At 45.1% G+C, this 16,138-nt stretch overlaps 1 long non-coding RNA gene across 1 annotated transcript in view; it reads right to left on the reverse strand.

Moving 5' to 3' along the window:
• Positions 1 to 5,018, reverse strand: part of LOC138436612 (uncharacterized) — a 42,809-nt gene extending 37,791 nt beyond the window's left edge. Inside the window, exon 1 of the long non-coding RNA XR_011255496.1 lies at positions 4,785 to 5,018. This is a non-coding gene — a long non-coding RNA (uncharacterized lncRNA). The remainder of the gene's footprint in view (positions 1 to 4,784) is intronic.
• Between the last annotated feature and the right edge of the window lie 11,120 nt (positions 5,019 to 16,138).

Genomic DNA, 16,138 nt, shown 5'->3' on the forward strand with positions numbered 1-16,138 from the left:
TCTCCCTTCTCCTTTCCTCTCAAGAGTTGCATCCCCGGCCTGCCACAAGGATTTTTCTCTCTTTCTTCTCTGTCTGGGTCCTGCTGGCCTGAACCTACTTGCTAATTTGTTTCCCAAAGTTACTAAATGATAACAAGACAGGATCATGGCTAAGGTGACTCATATGGCATTGCAATGCTACAGTCCTCCTATTCATTCATCCACTTATTCGCTCAACAAACATTTATTTACTGCTCACCGTGCGTTAAGCTCACTGACAAATACTGCAGATGCAAAGTAACCAAAACCACCCCCATATCTGGGGTCGTGCAGTCTAAGAAGAGAGACAGGCGTTGATCAAATGATCACGGAAAGAAACATGAAGTCACAACATGGACAAATCTGTGAAGGAAGCTTACATCATGGAACGCCCTCTATTTGGCAGGTTATCATTCTGCTCCAGTGCTCAGGACGTCAGTAAAAGTTTTCTCGGAGGGGGGGACACCTGGGGAGAGCTGAGGGCTGGCAGAAGGGAGCACTTGAGGAGAATAAGGAGCACTCCAGAAGTGCACACCGGCGGCAGGAAGAAGTGTGGGGGGTTTCAGATCAGCCCAGCTCAGTCGCTCAGCCATATCTGACTCTTTGCGACCCCACGGACTGCAGCACACCAGACCTCCCTGTCTATCACCAACTCCTGAAGTTTACCCAAACCCACGTCCATTGAGTCAGTGAGTGATGCCATCCAACCATCTCATCTTCTGTCGTCCCCTTCTCCTCCTGCCCTCAATCTTTCCCAGCATCAGGGTCTTTGCAAATGAGTCAGCTCTTTGCAGCAGGCGGCCAAAGTATTGGAGTTTCAGCTTCAATATCAGTCCTTCCAATGAACACCCAGAACTGATCTCCTTTAGGATGGACTGGTTGGATCTCCTTGCAGTCCAAGGGACTCTCAAGAGTCTTCTCCAACACCACAGTTCAAACACATCAGTTTTTCAGTGCTCGGCTTTCTTCACAGTCCAACTCGGACATCCATACGTGACCACTGGAAGAACCATAGCCTTGACTAGACGGACCTTAGTCGGCAAAGTAATGTCTCTGCTTTTGAATATGCTGTCTAGGTTGGTCATAACTTTCCCTCCAAGGAGTAAGCATGTTTTAATTTCATGGCTGTAGTCACCATCTGCAGTGATTTTGGAGCTCAAAAACACCAAGTCTGACACTGTTTCCACTGTTTCCCCATCTATTTCCCATGAAGTGATGGGACCAGATGCCATGATCTTCGTTTTCTGAATGTTGAGCTTTAAGCCAACTTTTTCACTATCCTCTTTCACTTTCATCAAGAGGCTTTTTAGCTCCTCTTCACTTTCTGCCATAAGGGCGGTGTCATCTGCATATCTGAGGTTATAGATATTTCTCCCGGCAATCTTGATTCCAGCTTGTGTTTCTTCCAGCCCAGCGTTTCTCATGATGTACTCTGCATAGAAGTTAAATAATCAGGGTGACGATATACAGCCTTGACGTACTCCTTTTCCTATTTGGAACCAGTCTGTTGTGCCATGTCCAGTTCTAACTGTTGCTTCCTGACCTGCATACAGGTTTCTCAAAAGGCAGGTCAGGTGGTCTGGTATTCCCATCTCTTTCAGAATTTTCCACAGTTTGTTGTGATCCACACAGTCAAAGGCTTTGGCATAGTCAATAAAGCAGAAATAGATGTATTTCTGGAACTCTCTTGTTTTTTCCATGATCCAGCGGATGTTGGCAATTTGATCTCTGGTTCCTCTGCCTTTTCTAAAACCAGCTTGAGCATCTGGAGGTTCATGGTTCACGCATTGCTGAAGCCTGGCTTGGAGAATTTTGAGCATTACTTTACTAGTGTATGAGATGTGTGCAGTTGTGCGGTAGTTTGAGCATTCTTTTGCATTGAATCTAAGGGAATAAAAAAGGCCAGGGGGCTGAAGCAGAAAGAGTGAGCGGCAGCATACGTGTTTAAGTCCTGAATCTCTAGCTCTGTTCAGTCATATGTAAGTCAAGGCAAGAGTTTTGTGTGTGTGGTGGTGGGGGCAGGGTGGGGGTGGTTTCTTTCTTGAAGTATAATTGATTATACTTGATTGTTACTTTCAGGTGATTCAGTTATACATGTGATCCGCCTGCAATGCTGGAGACCTGAGTTCAATCCCTAGGTTGGGAAGATCCCCTGGAAGAGGGCATGGCAACCAACTCCAGTATTCTTGCCTGGAGAACCCCATGGACAGAGGAGCCCAGTGGGCTTCAGTCCACGGGGTTGCAAAAAGTCAGAGACGACTGAGTGATTAAGCACAGCACAGCACACATGTGTTTATGTATCTGTATCTATATTCTCCTACAGATTCTTCTAGATCTTATTACAAGATATAGAATATAGTTCCCTGCGCTGTACAGTAGGTCCTTGCTTTTATACACACGTATATGTGTGTACATATACGTGTGTATCTTCAACCCAGGTCTCCTGTGTTGCAGGCAGATTCTTTACCCTCTGAGCCACCAGGGAACATATGTTACATACACAACAGCATATACTGAGCCCAGCTTCCTGATTTACGCCTACCTCACCTCTCCCCTTTGGTAACTATAAGTCTGTTTTCTATGTCTATGCGTCTATTTGTTTGCAAAACAAGTTCACCTGCATCATTGTTTTCAGATTCCACACATAAGTGATGTCATGAGGTGTTCCTCTTTCTGACTTACTTTGCTCAGCACGACAAGCTTCAGGTCCACCTATGTTGCTGCAAATAGCACTATTTCATTCCTTTTACGGTTGAGCAATCTTCTACTGTGTATTATGAATACATATATGTACGTATGTGTATATATATGTATACACACACACATCTTTTTCCATCCATTAATGGACATTTAGGTTGCTTCTATCTCTCAGCTATTGTAAATAGTGCTGCTATGAACATCAGGATGCATGTATCTTTTCAAGGCAAACGTTTTGATTAACCAAGGGAAGAAGTCCTTTGGCTGCTCACAAGGAAGGTATAGAGGCCAACTTGAGGCAGTGGTCAGAGTCTCTTGCAAACTCAATCATGATTTAAACAAGAGGTCCCCTAGATGGCCCAGAACTAGCTCTGATTATAATTTACATTCGTAAATTATATGTAAGTATAATTGGCATCCCCACCTCCTGCAAATACACTTTTTTCCCAAGTTCAGTTGCTGTGACTAGCTAATTTGTACGTACCTCGCCAGAGAAAGGGCACTCTGGGACGTTTCAATTATTGTCATCACCACCAACCATACATCTGAGTCCAAGCATGTAGGGGACAAGGTATAAAGAAGGTTGAGAAGTTCTTGCAAACGAGACTCTCAACCAGGGCTGGACATTCTTGCAAACGAAATGTTCTGCCCAGTGTAGGGAACTAGGTATAAGGAAGGTTGAGAAGTGCTTGCAAACGAGACTCTCAACCAGGGCTGAGCATTCTTGCAAACGAGATGTTCAGCTAAGAATCCTGTTTGTGCCCGTGGGAAAAGAACATATCTTGCACACAAGGATGTTTCTCTGATTCCTCAAAAGGAACAGGCCCTGGGACAAAACGGATTCTAAGTTGATAAGGAAGTTCCCCAAAACAAAGTCTTAGCTGCAGTAAATAAGCCAAGGTAAAGGTTATCTCGCCCTGCGCCTGCTCACTGTATAGTCTCTGAATCATAGTGCTTGGCAGCTTGCCCTGTAGGTTGTTGTGCCAGGGATATTAAATAAAGCAGCTGTAAGAAGCAAGTGTTAAATATAAAGATTCAAACCACTCTGCACTGTTGGTGTTTCATTCCGTCGCCGGCACAAGCATAAATCTGAAGCCAGAATAATAGATGCCTAATTAAAAATGAAGAACATTTGCTTCTGGAACATTCTAAGTTTCCAAGGCAGCCTGAAGAGAAATTAAGCAAGCCTTTCCCTCAAACGCCTGTGGTTGGTCCACGCAACTCAGTGCAGAATAATTCAAAGCGCAGTAGCCTGCGTCAGGCAGGATGGCTTCTTCGCAGCTGACGATCTGGAAGCAAGGCTGGGAGCAAGCCAGGCATGGCCGGCTTCCCTTCCTCATTCACCTGTTCTCAGCCCGACTGTCTGCCCCGCAGGGCTGGTGGGAAGTTACAGCTGAGAGGGTAACAGGCAGGAAGGTCGGGATCTCCAGACAAAGGAACCGGGCTGCAAGAGTCGGCCACTTGTTATCTCTCCCTTAAGCGGCAGGAAGCAACCAACTACAAGCATCAGATTTTTTTCTCTTAAAATTCTGTGTTGCCATGACGACACCTGGTTTCACCTGAACTTAACTTTTGTCGAATTGTGAGCTAACCAATGTGTTTTTCTTATGGAAATGTTTTTCCTAAGCTATGTCAATGAAACCGTGTATTTGCTTTGGAATTTGCCTTTCTTCAAAATGGTTCCACCTAAGGCTAACTTCTGGCTGATGAAGCTCAACAGACCAGTATTCTTCTCCATCGTTTTATGGCTGGGGGATGACAGGCCTGGTGCCATCCTATCTCAAAAACGCACTGTGGGGGAGGGGCCTGGTGGGACTGCTGAGCCTTGAGGTGCCTCTCTTACCTGATGGACAGCGTCTAACAGGAGACATTCCTAAAGAGTGGCAGGGGGCACGCCCGCCCGCTGCTGATTCTCTGTCGAGCTTGCCCTCTCACTTTTCATACTGTAATAAAACTCTGCTGCACAAAAGCTCTTGAGTGATCAAGCCGGGTCCCCGGTCCCGAAGCCCTCTTCTTCAGAGAGCTCAAGTCTGACACCGTTCACCGTAAGCTACCACAACCAGACTCACCGGCCCGGATGGTTCTTCTGACCCGGGAAGAGTAAACGCCATGGAAGCTAAAATAAGTAGCTGTTTGACTCTCATTTGCAGCAGGGAATTCTGCTTTGATAAAACTGGCTTATTCCCTAAGATTAAAAGGTGAGAGAGAGTAAGAGGAGGCAGCGTGCCCTGGAGGCGCTGCCGCTGAAGGCCACTGCCTTCCAAGGGCCTCCTTGGCGCTTCGGCAAGGACTTCCGTCTCAGTGGGCGCCCGGCACTCGCGCGCCGCCCCGGCCCGCACCTGGGGAAGGGGCGGAGCCGGAAAGCCTCCTGATACAGAAGCAACTGAAGAGTTAAGGGCAGGCTGTGCCAGCGCCTGCTGCCTCAGCTCTGCAGATTCAGAAGCCCTGGTGGGGAACGGACAGCGAAGCTAGAGCCAGAAATAGCGAGCAGAGCAAAAGCGGGCGAAAGTGAGACCGCAAGGAGGGAGCCGCTCGGGGTGACGGGGAGCGGGGAGCGGGCGGGGAAACAGGCGGAGGCAGGAAGAGACGAGGCAGCCGCAGAGGCGCGGGACAGAGAGGGGGAACAGGCAGAAGCGGAAAGAAGAGAGATACCTGTAGTGGGGCCGTGAGAAAGGGAATACCCACCGAGCAGCTCCTCTGTGAGGGGCCGTGTTGGCAGGCCGCGGGACTGAAGGGGAACCCGGCACATAGCCGCTGCAGCGACCGGCAGAGCGGAGCTCTCCCTGAGAAGAGGCACAAAGTGGGAATTCTCAGCTGGGATCAGCGGTCTGGCACCCTCTGGGGAAAGCTACAGCCCTCTCCTCCTAATAAATGTGCAAAAAGAGTAGGTTAGTGTTTACAAGCAGTAGGCTCCAAAGGCTGGATTTCATCTGATTTTCAGCCTTCCTGCACACCGTCCTTTGAACTCATACTTCTCTTTATCAGAGTGGCCACAAGTCCAGTCAACAGGTACAAAGCAAAACAAAAGATTTCTTCAAGGCGATTTACTTCCGTTATTGGAAAACTGTCATAATGTGCGGTCTTCTAAGAACAAAATACTGCTATCTGCTGAAAAAACTGTCTTAATAAACATAGACATCTTTCATTGGACTATGTCAACAGGGACTCGTGGTGCGTGTGTCCCGGTCACTGCCCAGCCTACACAACCACACACAGCAGCCCTGCCCTGAATGCCAATATACCCCTCTCCCTCCCGCTGGGGTCTCAGAAGTAAAGTAATGGAAATACTTCTGCAACTTCTGGATCGTCCGTGTTCAGGACTCCTCAGCGAGAAGTCTGCAGGTTGATGTGCCCCAGCGTTCTGCTTGCTTTTATCTGAAACTCTGAGAAATCGAAGTAGCTAAGAACCCAGATTTTTGGTTTCTCTTGCAGAATTTGTTCTGATCATAAGTTTTGTTCCCTCATTGCAATAGCCAGCAGGAGCAGAGGGCTCCCCCTGGTAGCTCAGTGCTGAAGTGCTAATGCCGGAGATGGAAAAGACGTGGGTTCGATCCTTGGGTCAGGGAAGCTCCTCTGGAGAAGTAAATTCAACTCACTCTAGTGTTCTTGCCTGGACAATCCCACGGACAAGGGAGCAAAGTAGTCTGGCCCCTTGAGTCGAGCACACGCTCAGAGGACACCCACCTCCCATTCTCCACTGTTGTCTTTCTTCAGTCACTAAGTTGTGTCCAACTCTTTGGGGCCCCTTGGACTGCAGCATATCAGGCTCCTCTGTCCCTCCCCACCTCCCCAAGCTTGCTCACATTCAAGTGCATTGAGCTGCGGATGCTGTCTAACCATCTCCTCCTGTCGCCCCCTTCTCCTTTTGCCTTCAGTCTTTCCCAGCATCGGGGTCTTTTCCAGTCTCCACTATTCCTCGCGAGTCTCTGGAACTGAGGCCAAAGATCAGCGTCGTTCATCATAACACCTCCACCGTTGTCTTGCTTTTATTCGGTCAACCTCTCATATTTATACATCCTGCCTGGCAATTGAACTTGGAAATGTTGTGTTGTCCAATATGATAGCCACTAGCCACGTGTACCTATTGGAATTAAAGTTAATTAAAAGTTAAGTTTCTGTTCCTCAGTTTCACCGAGTCACAATTCAAGTCCTCAGCAGCTGTGGGGGAAGGTCGTCAAGAGGACATGGCCACCATTTGACTGGAGACCTGGACCCAAACAATCGAAAGCCCCTGACGGCTCCCCTGTCCTTGGAAGGTAGAGTCTGCCCCCACATCCTGTCCTGAAGACGAAGCCTTGAGAGAGTGAGGTGCTGCTGAGGCCGTCTGGACAGGGTATGGGGCTAAACCCAGTGAAGTCCTCTGTGTGAACTTTCCAGGTCCGGCAGGCATGTGGCAAAGTCTGCTTGTCTTGCGATGTCCAACGCAAGCCTCAGATGTAAAATTCATTGCTCATTATTATGGAATATTCTCTTCTTTCTTCAGCATCTTCTAGCCCTCCACGTACAGGGTCTGGTTCATACCCAGGAAGCTCCTAAAGTTGAGAACTAATGGACACCTCAGACATGACACTTTCATCATTACAGAAACTTCTATTGGATGTGGTTAAAGAAGAAAAAGAAATGGCTGGGACCAGCATTCCCCTTAAATTTTGCCCCAAATTTGGACACAAGAGCCAGGAAACAAGATGATCATATAACTTTGGGAAACGTTATCTGCATCGAAGTCTTAAGGCTGAGGTGACAAGTGATTATAAACTTGGTGGGTTACGACCACACATATTTATTATTTCACAATTCTGGTGGCCAGAGTCCAAGGGTGGGGGGGTGGGCGGCGGTTTCTCTGAGTTAAAATCAAGGTGTTAGCAGGGCTGCGTTTCTTTCAGAAGATCCAGGGTAGAGTAATTTTCTTGCCTTTTCCAGCTTCTAGAAGTCACCCGCTTCCGTCTTCAACAGGAACAGCCAGTCAAGTCTTCATCTGACTCTGAAACTGTCTCTTCTGATTTTGTCTTCCACTTTTAAAGATGCTTGTGATTACACTAGCCCCATTTGATATTCCATGACAATCTTACCATCTTAAGCTCAGCTGACTATCAACAATAATCCATCTGTAACCTTAATTTTCCCTTGTCATGTAACACACATTAACAGGTTCTGAGCTTAGAACACAAGCAAACGTGGAGATATTACTCTGCCCATCATGCTGTGTTAGATACAATTAAGCAGGGATCTTTACAGAAGGATCCTGATGAACTTTGTGTACCCAAAGACCAAAGTGGACTGGTAAACGACTGCATGATACATTGTTCACTAAATCCATTTCATCACATAACTTTTTTATGAAGAACATTTATTAAGTGTTTCAAGGGACAAAACTAAAAAATACCACTGTTAGAAGTCAAAAAGAATGACTTGGGAAGAAGTAATCCTTCCAATTAAAGACCAGGATAATAGTGTAACTCTAAATAGCATATGGAAATTGTTTTGCAGATACTTACAGGGTCCTCTTGAGATCTTGTTCCCTAAAACAAGACTGGGTGGAGGAGGTGGGAATGAGCTAGACACACAGAAAGTTTACTGAGCCTATTTGTTCTGTGTTGTACAAGGGGCATGTTCTTGCCTGGGCCCTGCCATACTCCCCCTGATTGTGGAATAGTCATGGGACATTGTAGCTGTCAGGAAAATTTGCAGTAATCTAACCTAAAGGCCTGGAGTATTAATTCATCCTATGTCATGCAGCTAATACATATCTAAGGACAAACCAGATTTTCATATCCCTAAGTAAATATTCTTCCCTCCCGTAAAGTTGCATCTTCCCAAAATGTAGAAAGTCAAGTCTCGTAAATTAAGTTGTTGGTAACTAAACCCCTAAGATATGATCTGTGTCTCTTCTAGGTATTAAGAAATAAAGGCTTTCATTAGAAAGAAGTGCATAGCATTCTGTTGTTGGTTTCTTCCCTCAGAAGTTTCCCAGGAAGTCACGTGGAGATTTTAGATTGGGCTTCCCTGTCCATACTGACACTCTAATAAAAAGGGAGATTAAGTCTCTGACCTGACCTCCTTGCCAAAGTCTCTTCAATGGACCTGCCTTTCATGAAGCAAGAAACCAAAACACACTACAGAAAGGATGAAATTAGTCAGAACTGACGAGGTGGGAAGTCCTTACATAAAAATATGAACAAAAGGACCGTTTTCTCCAAGGACGAGAAGGAAGGATAAATGACTTTGCTCTCAGCTTCAAGTGGGAAATTGATCTCCGGCAGACGTGCCTCCACCAGGTCAGAAGGCATCTGTACAACGCGTGCCACGAGAGGGAGGCCCTGCCCAGCCAGTTCCCAACAAAGATCTCACGGTGGATTTGAAAACTTCAAAAGTTCTTAACAAATAGCCTTTGCTATTTTAACAGTACATTTTTCAGACTTGTCATCTGTCTCACTGGTTGTTGATAACCATTATATCTACTACTGCGGGCAGGAATCCCTTAGAAGAAATGGAGTAGCCATCATGGTCAACAAAAGAGTCTGAAAGGCAGTACTTGGATGCAATCTCAAAAACGACAGAATGATCTCTGTTCGTTTCAAGGCAAGCCATTCAATATCACGGTAATCCAAGTCTATGCCCCAACCAGTAACGCTGAAGAAGCTGAAGTTGAACGGTTTTATGAAGACCTACAAGACCTTTTAGAACTAACACTCAAAAAAAATGTCCTTTTCATTATAGGGGACTGGAATGCAAAAATAGGAAGTCAAGAAACACCTGGGGTAACAGGCAAATTTGGCCTTGCAATAGAGAATGAAGCAGGGTAAAGGCTAATAGAGTTTTGCCAAGAAAATGCACTGGTCATAGCAAACACCCTCTTCCAACAACACAGGAGAAGACTCTTCACATGGGCATCACCAGATGGTCAACACGGAAAGCAGATCGATTATATTCTTTGCAGCTGAAGATGGAGAAGCTCTATGCAGTCAACAAAAACAAGACCAGGAGCTGACTGTGGCTCAGATCATGAACTCCTTATTGCCAAATTCAGACTTAAGTTGAAGAAAGTAGGGAAAACCACTAGACCATTGAGGTATGACCTAAATCAAATCAGTGGAAGTGAGAAATAGATTTAAGAGACTAGATCTGATAGGGACTAAATAGATAGAGGGCCTGATGAACTATGGATGGAGGTTCAAGACATTGTACAGGAAACAGGGATCAAGACCATCCCCATGGAAAAGAAATGCAAAAAAGCAAAATGGGGAGGCCTTACAAATAGCTGTGAAACGAAGAGAAGTGAAAAGCAACGGAGACAAGGAAAGATATAGGCATCTGAATGAAGAGTTCCAAAGAATAGCAAGGAGAGATAAGGAAGCCTTCCTCAGTGATCAATGCAAAGAAATAGAGGGAAACAACAGAATGGGAAAGACTAGAGATCTCTTCAAGAAAATCAGAGATACCAAGGGAACATTTCATGTAAAGATGGGCTCAGTTAGGACAGAAATGGCACAGACCTAACAGAAGCAGAAGATATTAAGAAGAGGTGGCAAGAATACACAGAAGAACTGTACAAAAAATATCTTCATGACCCAGATAATCACAATGGTGTGATCACTCACCTAGAGCCAGACATCCTGGAATGTGAAGTCAAGTGGGCCTTAGAAAGCATCACTATGAACAAAGCTAGCGGAAGTGATGGAATTCCAGTTGAGCTATTTCAAATGCTGAAAGATGATCCTGTGAAAGTGCTGCACTCAATATGCCAGCAAATTTGGAAAACTCAGCAGTGGCCACAGGACTGGAAAAGGTCAGTTTTCATTCCAATCCCAAAGAAAGGCAATGCCAGAGAATGCTCAAACTACCGCACAATTGCACTCATCTCACACACTGGTAAAGTAATGCTCAAAATTCCCAAAGCCAGGCTTCAGCAATACGTGAACCATGAATTTCCAGATGTTCAAGCTGGATTTAGAAAAGGCAGAGGAACCAGAGATGAAATTGCCAACATCCGCTGGATCATGGAAAAAGCAAGAAAGTTCCAGAAAAACATCTATTTCTGATTATAGCCATGAAATTAAAAGACACTTACTCCTTGGAAGGAAAGTTATGACCAACCTAGATGGCATATTAAAAAAGTAGAGACATTACTTTGCCAACAAAGGTCCGTCTAGTCAAGGCTATGGTTTTTCCTATGGTCATGTATGGATGTGAGAGTTGGAGTGTGGAGAAGGCTGAGCGCCGAAAAATTGATGCTTTTGAACTGTGGTGTTGGAGAAGACTCTTGAGAGTCCCTTGGACTGCAAGGAGATCCAACCAGTCCATTCTGAAGGAGATCAGCTCTGGGATTTCTTTGGAAGGACTGATGCTAAAGCTGAAACTCCAGTACTTTGGCCACCTCATGTGAAGTGTTGACTCATTGGAAAAGACTGTGATGCTGGGAGGGATTGGGGGCAGGAGGAGAAGGGGACGACCGAGGATGAGATGGTTAGATAGCATCACCGACTCGATGGACATGAGTTTGGGTGAACTCTGGGAGTTGGACAGGGAGGCCTGGCATGCTGCGATTCATGGAGTCGCAAAGAGTCGGACACGACTGAGCGACTGGACTGAACTGAACTTGCAGAAGAAGAATGTTAATCACGGTATGAATGTTCACACTTGGAAATGAAATCAGAGAAATTCTGAGGGTAACAGCCATCGAGAAGTCGAGGGAGATGGTCTGTTTTTGGATAGTTCTTACTCTTGGAATCATAAAAGGACACAGAACATTCTGTTTTTGAATATTTGGGGGTAAACTTATATAGGAAAGTACTCCAGACCTTGTGAAAGACCTCACACTCATTCAGATTAGCTTTACAGAATTTAGAGCTCGTGTGATTAATTTACACAGATGACTCTAGAGGGATTGCTCAGTTTTCTAATCACGGTCTGAACTCTCCTCACTAGAAGCAGCCTCGTTTAGGGCTAAGCGCCTGGATTTCAGCCACGACAGCCAAGCCCCCCCCTCCCCAACAACACGTGGGTCTTGGGAAATTATGCAGATTACTAGGTAGAGACAGACGAAAGGTTGTTAATGTGTTTGCTTGTTTTTTAATAAAACACTGAGGAGACTACAGGCTCAGATTTCAATTTAAAACACTCTAACCTGCAGCAAAACCACATTATTCATCACTGGAACTTAACCAAATGACAAGTCAGAAAGACAAAGCATTAAAAAAGGAAAGGAAGGAAGGAGACGAACCTGCCAACTCAGCAAGAGTTGACAGGTATTCAAGGATTTAGGCTAATTAATTGACCACATGGTTGATGAATTAAGACAGAATCCTTGTTTGGAATGAAGTAAGCTCTCTATGCAGTCTGAGGGGGCTAGTGAGGAGCAGAAACAGGGGAAACATAATTGAGATTGAAATTAAAGGTAACAAAAAGCATCAGTAAATGAAAAAAAAAGAGTAATGGGTAAGTGGATTTAGATGGTCATCCTGAAATAGAATACTATTTGGGTCTAAGACCTGGATGCCTTATAAGATTGGCAAAAATTCTATGATCTCCAAGTCTTTTACAGAAAACCATATATCTGAAAATGATGATGAAAGCCAGAAGCTAACAGACTAAAGATATATTTACCACCCACCCCACCCTAAGCCAGTGCTCCTTGAGACAAACTCTTCCTTCAGAAGCTAAAAATATTCAGATTGTCCAAGGAAAGGTTAATAGCATGAATACCCTCTAACAGGCTTGCTGAAATGCTGTGGCGATGGGTAGCAGAGCTCAGGGAGGGATGAGCCAGTCCAGGAAGCTTCAGTTCAGCTCAGTTCAGTCGTTCAGTCATGTCTGACTCTTTGCAAGCCCAGGAACCGCAGCACACCAGGCCTCTCTCTACATCACCAACTCCCAGAGTTCACCCAAACCCATGTCCATCGAGTCGGTGATGCCATCAAACCATATTATCCTCTCTCATCCCCTTCTCCTCCTACCTTCAATCTTTCCCAGCATCAGAGTCTTTTCAAATGAGTCAGCATTTGAAAAGTCAGGTTGCATCAGGTGGCCAAAGTACTGGAGTTTCAGCTTTAGCATCAGTCCTTCCAATGAACACCCAGGACTGATCTCCTTTAGGATGGACTAGTTGGATCTCCTTGCAGTCCAAGGGACTCTCAAGAGTCTTCTCCAACACCATAGTTCAAAAGCATCAATTCTTCGGCACTCAGCTTTCTTCACAGTCCAACTCTCACATCCATACCTGACCACTGGAAAAACCATAGCCTTGACTAGACAAAGGCTAGACTTGGCAAAGTAATGTCTCTGCTTTTTAATATGCTGTCTAGGTTGGTCATAACTTTCCTTCGGAGGAGTAAGTGTCTTTTAATTTCATGGCTGCAGTCACCATCTGCAGTGATTTTGGAGCCCAGAAAAATAAAGCAAGCCACAGTTTTCACTGTTTCCCCATCTATCTGCCATGAAGTGATGGGACCGGATACCATGATCTGTTTTCTGAATGTTGAGCTTTAAGCCAACTTTTTCATTCTCCTCTTTCACTTTTGTCAAGAGGCTCTTTAGTTCTTCTTCACTTTCTGCCATAAGGGTGGTGTCATCTGCATATCCAAGATTATTGGTATTTCTCCTGGCAATCTTGATTCCAGCTTCTGCTTCATCCAGCCCAGCTTTTCTCATGACGTACTCTGCATATAAGTTAAATAAGCAGGGTGATAATATACAGCCTTGACGTACTCCTTTTCCTACTTGGAACCGGTCTGTTGTTCGATGTCCAGTTCTAACTGTTGCTTCCTGACCTGCTTGGGACGCAGTAAATCTGACCTGCTCTGCAGGTCCCTGCCCTTCCCCCAGCCTCTGCAGCCTAAACAGAAACACCTGCACCATCTCTGCTTGAGGGAGTGCACACTGTCTGAAACCTGGGTTCTGACCCTCTTTCTGCCACTGGCCAACTTCATCACCGGATAAAAGGCATAACTCTTCAGGACCTCTGTTCTCTTACCTGGAAAATGAGCCAGGCTGCACAAGAGGTTAACTTCAACACTTATTAATCCTCTTTTGAACCGTGTAGCAATCATTCTTAGACACTAAAATGGCAAAGTAGCATGACTCAGATCACATCGCATAGCAATCAGCTGTATTGATGGCTGTGTCAGCTGTTTTGACTCAAAAGTGTTTCCCATTAACATAGTATCTACTGCTGCTGAGGGCAGCTTCTTCCCTCCTGGCTCTCACTTGGCATTAGCCCCTCTGACGACAGATCACTAGATTCCTTCGCAGTTATTAAATAAGCAGTTAACCCCTGAGGTTGTGTGGTCTAGTGGAAAGAGTGTGGCACGGAGGAGCAGAGGCCCTGAAAGCTAATTCCTGCCTTACCGCCACTGGATTTCACAGACTGGGAAAGTCACGTAACTCTAGAAAGCAACCATAATTGATTTGTCTTCTTCATAATATTTTCAGGGTCAAAATACACATAACAGAGAGCAATTTGAAAGTGCTGTATTTGGCAAACTTAAGTCTCAGGCCACAAACTAGTATTTTCCAAGCTATAACTTTATTTCTACAAATTAATTTGATTTCTGTTTTGAGCTCTCATTCTACTAGGTATGAAAAGTTAACCTTCATCAGTTCAGGTCACTTCATACCTCAGCTGTGTCTGTGCCCACAATCCCAGAAGGGCTACGTGGTGCCAACACACAGGGTGGTCTTCATTTCTCACTTGTGCTTACTGACATCTGCCATGATGCCCCCTTTTGCCCCCAGCTGGCTTCTGGCCAACAATCCCTCGAGGTCATCCTTCTTCATAACTTCAAAGCTGCTCCAAGACAAAACGAGTAAAGGACAAAGAGAAAAACAAGAGGGCCAGGGAGTTTAAAACAAAAAAAAAGGCCTAATATTTTAAGATGTGTATAGAAGGCAAGGAAGAGAAAATACCAGGAAAAATCGCAAAGGCTGTAAGCGATTCAGAGAAGTCTAGAAGTAACGGAAGACCGGAGCAAAGCTACAGGTAGCTTCTGCCGGGAGTTTCCATCGAGGGCAGAAACAGAATCCTAGCTGCAGAGGCAGAGAAAGCACACTGACAGCAAGCGTGGCAAGTCCCTTAAGCGCATTTCTAAACCCTGATTGATGGAAACAATCTTCACTTTGGGGGCTTCCCGGGTGGCTCAGCGGTAAAGGGTCCACCTGTCGATGCAGGAGACACAAAAGACACAGGTTCAGTCCCTGGGTGGGGAAGAGGCCCTGAAGAAGGACATGGCGATACACTCCAATATTCTTACCTGGGAAATCCACACACCGAGGAGTCTGGTGGGCTACAGTTCACGGGGTCGCAAAGTCAGACACAACTTAGCGACTGAGAACACACACATTTTCACTTCGGAAAAGGGTGACAGTTGTAGTCGAAGTCTTAATACACAATGCAATAATTTGAGTACATGAAAGGAGACAACGTCATACACTGGTCAGTGAGACCTGGTCACTGGGTTATTAAAATCTTGCATTATCGATTTTATCTCCCAAGCATGATAAAATATTTAAGCCCCCACAATAATTAGGCCACCATTTCTCTAAAATAATAGTCTTAGGAGTAAATAGCCCTTGAGAATCAAATCCCTTCTTCTGCTATAACTACTTGAGGCAATGGGATGCCAGTGGGGAATGAAATAGGCAGCATTTCACACGGATGAGGGGGAGGAGAAGGTGAGTGGAACTGCTCTGGTGGCCGTAACTTTTTACTTTGCATGATTTCATAAGACCAACCTGATTCCTCCTAATGTAAAGAGTACCAAGTAAAATCAAGCTGGTGACATAGGATGATCATTACCAGGGCATTTAATGCCAGACACATCCCTCTTGGAGATGCACAGATTATGAGAACATTCCAACCTAAATTAAACTCCAAGGACTGTGAAATATAGGAGGAAATACATAGGAACCACCATGACTTTATTCTCTTTCCATATAGACCCATTAATCCCAATAAATACTTATTTTTAAAGTTTTGAATGTTCAGTGTCAAGAGCATTCAATTCAGTTGGCCAGTAGAGTAGGTTAGAAAAACCTTAGCTAAGTTCATTTTTCCTCTCATTCTGCTTAGCTCAGGTAAGCAGTATGGGCGGGGGGGTTGGGGGGGAAACAGGCTTTGACAATTCATGTCAAGCTGACTCAGTGTTAGACTCACAGAGTAAATAGGACTCAAGTATGCATATATATCATCTATACCCAGTGTATTTTCAGATGGATAAAGTGAAGCTCAGGGAGGCTGTGATATCACCCAAGATATCACAGTGAGTGGAGCCAGGGATAGAACTCAAATTTTCTAACATTAAGACCAAGAGTCAACAAATATTTATTAAGTTCTTAGTCCACACTGGACAATGAGCTAGCCATTGAGGATGAAGAACTGAAAAAGATCACTTGGGATATGGAAAATAAATTGATACCTGGTACAACCACT

This window comes from Ovis canadensis, chromosome 1 (genome assembly GCF_042477335.2).
Source record: "Ovis canadensis isolate MfBH-ARS-UI-01 breed Bighorn chromosome 1, ARS-UI_OviCan_v2, whole genome shotgun sequence".
Taxonomy (NCBI): domain Eukaryota; kingdom Metazoa; phylum Chordata; class Mammalia; order Artiodactyla; family Bovidae; genus Ovis; species Ovis canadensis.